The sequence below is a fragment of the Capricornis sumatraensis genome, chromosome 8 (assembly GCF_032405125.1).
Source record: "Capricornis sumatraensis isolate serow.1 chromosome 8, serow.2, whole genome shotgun sequence".
Lineage (NCBI taxonomy): Eukaryota > Metazoa > Chordata > Mammalia > Artiodactyla > Bovidae > Capricornis > Capricornis sumatraensis.
The window spans coordinates 61,949,431-61,953,960 of NC_091076.1; the positions used below are offsets into that span (position 1 = coordinate 61,949,431).

General features: G+C 37.6%; 1 pseudogene; it reads left to right on the forward strand.

The window, feature by feature from the left end:
- Positions 1-1,343: 1,343 nt before the first annotated feature.
- LOC138084793 (transcription and mRNA export factor ENY2-like) lies at positions 1,344-1,751 on the forward strand (annotated as a pseudogene).
- The last annotated feature ends 2,779 nt before the right edge of the window (positions 1,752-4,530 follow it).

The following is a 4,530-nucleotide window of genomic DNA, read 5'->3' on the forward strand; positions in this document are numbered from 1 at the left end:
TTTTTACCTATTAACAAGCTAGTACACTTTAACTCCACGGTTTTGTGATTTTCCTTTTGTCTCTATCCCTGACTGATTTCATGGCATTTATTTTAAGAGTCTGTTTCTAGCTCCTGATAAATTTTAACTCTTCACCTGTCCTTCATCGTGATTTAATTATTATAAGCATCTCTTAAGTCACATCCATTCATAGAGTTCTTTTCTGGGTCTTAAAATAATGTTGAACCTTCTAAATCATGTTCTGTATTCTCAAAAGTCTTCTTGGATTGTAATGGGAAGATTACAGATGTGAAAAATAATCTTACCTAAGAAATATATTTTGGTGAAGTGAAAGTAACTCAGCCTTGTCTGACTCTTTGGGACCCATGGACTGTACAGTTCATGGAATTCTCCAGGCCAGAATACTGAAGTGGGTTCTCTTCTCCAGGGGATCTTCCCAACCCAGGTCTCCCTCATAGCTGGTGGATTCTTTACTAGCTTTACTACCAGGGAATCCCTAAATATTTTTTAAGGAACAATCAAAAAGAATATGCAATGAAGCCAATTAATAGGGGTCTTGAAATTGCTGGTTTAGCAGGTCTCTCCATCCATATATTTATCCTACTCTTGCTCAGAACAACCTATAGTAGTATTAGTCTGCTAATATTAATTTTCCAAGAGTTAGCATCAGGAGTTATTCTTACCAAATAGACTAGGGAACTAAGTCACAGCAGACTTTTACAAGGTCTTGTGACAATCACAGAAATAATATTTAGATGACCTGACTTCTCCTTAGTTATTTACTAAAAATAAGTTGATTTCTAAGGAGGTCTAATGACATGTTCCTTTGTTATCTGTTAGCATACAGTATTATTACATGTTAGAATACTAATATATATGTTAGCATAGTTATGTGTTAGTATACGTATTTTTCCTCCTGCAAAGCTTTAAGTGTGAAAAATAAATTCCAGGGTGTGATAATAAGTGCTAAGAGAGTCAAGGGTTACTAAGAAGAAAACCAAAGAAGAGAAACATGCACACGGCGTTGAAGCAAACTAGCAATGATTTTCATAATTCTCTTACTCTGACTCAGGGCCTTTCAGACTTTTAAAGCCACGATTCACATTAATAAATACATTTTATTTTAAGACTCAGAGTAGTTGCCCTTGCTATGTGTAGTACACCTTTGATACTATTTCTGTTTCATTTTTAAAAATTCTGATCAGAATCCAATAAATGGGCCAAAATTCATAGTTTGAAAAATTCATAGTTTGAAAATCACTGTTCTGGGCAACCAAGGAGTGTCAGGTAATGGTCATCAGCACAGGGGTCATTTTGTAGCTGGGAAGCTCTCACCCTTGGAGATGGTGGTTAGCAAGATGCACAAAGATGTACAGATGAGAGCAGCGATTAACCAAAAGTTGATGGAGACTGGAAAAAGAGAGGGCTTCCCTGCTGGCTCTGCTGGTAAAAACAACCCACCTGCAATGCGGGAGACCTGGGTTCGATCCCTGGGTTGAGAAGATACCCTAGAGAAGGGAACAGAATACCTCAAAGAGTTGCTAAAAGCCAAGTTAATTGAATGTGGCTGAAAGGACACAGTTGAAGTCACACCATTAAGAGGTAACTTGAGGAAAAGGACTACAACATGTTACTGTTGATGACTGGGTGGCTCAAATCACACCCAAAGGCAGAACCCAGGTACCTGACAGTGTAAAGGAGGAGCTCCTAGGAGAATAAGAACATTCCTTGCTTAGCAAGCCAGCCTTTAAGACTGAATTAGATTGTGTTGTTTTATGGTTTTATTTCTGAAAGTAAAACTTGCCATAAATTAGGAATCAATTTCCCAAAGTAAAATCCTTGTTTTTGGTATGATGGTATACAGTTTTTGGCTTCCCTGGTGGCTCGGTGGCAAAGAATCTGCCTGCCAAGGAAGGAGACGCAAGAGACGCAGGAGGATCCCTTGGAGGAGGAAATGGCAACCTGCTGCAATATTCTTGTCTGAGAAACCCCATGGAGAGAGGAGCCTGGCAGGCTACAGTTTATGGGGTCACAAAAAAGTCAGACACCACTTACTGGCTAAACAACAACAAATATGTTTTCAGTAACGATGCGTACGTTGTATTGATTTTTTTCTGCTCAATGTGTTGTTTTAATAAATATCTCATGAATGAAGAAAAAAAAATCACTGCTTTAAGTTGTCCATATCTACCAAGGGGGAGAAGAAGAAGAGGAGGAGGAAGAGGAATTAGTTAATGATGACATAGGCTAATCGAAGTCAAATTTTGTAAGCGATATTTAATATGATCCTTTTTTCCCCTCACTAACAAATATGTACCTTTTCTTCCAAAGAAACTTGTGTGTGAAGTCGCTCAGTCATGTCCGACTCTTTGCGACCCCATGGACTGTAGCCTACCAGGCTCCCCTGCCCATGGGATTTTCCAAGCAATAGTACTGGAGTGGATTGCCATTTCCTTCTCCAGGGTATCTTCCCGACCCAGGAATCAAACCCAGGTCTCCCGCATTGTAGACAGACGCTTTACCGTCTAAGCCACCAGGGAAGTCCGAAGAAACTTGGTATACTTGAACTCACCTGGGAACGTAAAACATTGTGTTTACTAGTTATGGATCATACAAGAAACATTTTTTTCTGAATTTTATACCCAATTTTGAAAACAAAAGATATGACACAAATGGTATTCTAATTCCATCTTTAAAAATTTCCAAGGGAAGTTATGTTTCATATTTTAAGAGTCCTGAGGTTTCTTGTTCTTATTTCAAGTGATTGTCCAAAAGCAAAGATGTATTTGCTTTTTTAAAAGATCAGCTAGTGTGAATTTTGAATATCAGGTTTCTGCTTTCACAGATAAATCATTTGTATCAAATTCATCTGTTTCTTCTTCCATCACAAGTGGATTGCAGCTGGCTGCTTTAAAAACCAGAATTTGGATTCTATTAACAGCTCTGGTGTAAGTTGCCTCTCTGGTGTCTGGGCTTCTTCAGTGCTGCACACACTGAACATGGCTTTAGCACAATTACTTAAAGCTCCTTCAATTAGAAATTGCAAGACAGTTGTCATCAAATTTATGTAACATGGATCAGTCAAGCATCTGGAAGAATTTGTATGTGCAACAGATTAAAAACCTACAATGCTTTCTCATCTTGAAATATATTATTGATTTTATAGCTAATGGAAAAATCAGCAGTGTTTCCCTTTTTCTGGTTTTAAAAATACATATACATCAAACCCAATCTCAAAGTATATGTTTTTTTTTTTTAATTGCAGTTAGGAAGTACATAATCTAGCTTTTGTTTTATCAGAGTGAAATGTTAGCATTACTTTTAAGACATGAAATAGAAAAATCACAAGAAATTGATCATTTTTGTATAAAGTAGCCTAGTTGCTAAGCATAATGAATTTTTCCATCTGGAGAGCCCATTTAAAACTTCACTCTACTTCTAAGCAATATTGTGTCATATAGTAGGGTAGACGGTATATAAGGCCAGGGATTTGGACTTAGCATATCCATTAATTGATAATGTAGATATGCTTATCCTTTCTAGCCCTTGGTTTCCTAATTTTTAATTTACTTTTAAGATTTTTAAAAATGTGGACCATTTTTAAAGTCTTTATTGAATTAATTACAATATAGTTTCTGCTTTATGCTTTGATTTTTTGGCCATGAGGCATGTGAGATCTTAGCTCCCTGACCAGGGATAAAACCCGCACCCCCTGCATTGGAAGGTGCATTCTTTTTGTTTTACTTATTTATTTTTATTTTTGGCTGCACTGGGCCTTTGTTGCTGCATGCAGGCTTTCTCTAGTTGCGGTACATGGGCTTCTCACTGAAGTGGCTTCTCTCGTGGAGCATGGGCTCTAGGAGCGTGGGCTACTAGGCTTCAGTAGCTGTGGTTCTCGGGCTTAGTTGCCTAGCAATATGAGGAACCTTCCCGGAGTAGGAATTGAACCCATGTCCCCACATTGCAAGGCAGATTCTTAACCACTGGACCTCCAGGGAAGTCACCTAATTTTAAAAAATGAAGATATTAGCCGCATGGTTTCTAACTTCCATGGGAATAGTGAGGGTTGAGATAACTGAGTCTACAAATATTAACAAATTATCCACTTTTTTCTTTCTGCATTAATTAATGGGTACACCTCATAATCTAGATAGGAAATAAAGCAGTATTTTTTGCTTGAATGTTTGAGACTTTAATAATCCTTAAAAAAAAAATCTCTGACCCCACTTAGGAACAACAACAACAAAAAGAGGTTTCTGAAAGTCTGTCCTGGTTATCTAGGCAAAGCTTGTGATGACTAGAGTAAAAGAATAAATCCTATAGGAAAACACATTAGCAAAGACTGAAGTGAATAATAAGATGAAACAGTGTGCTCATCCACCCATGTCAGTGAGAAAAGGCAATGTGTTTTTGTACAATTGAATTGAACAAAAATTACACTAACATATGAATCCTAGGGCTACCCGAGAGAGAATGGTGACCATCTGGGGTGAAGAAGTTTCTTCTTCATGTAATCACAGTGATGACATC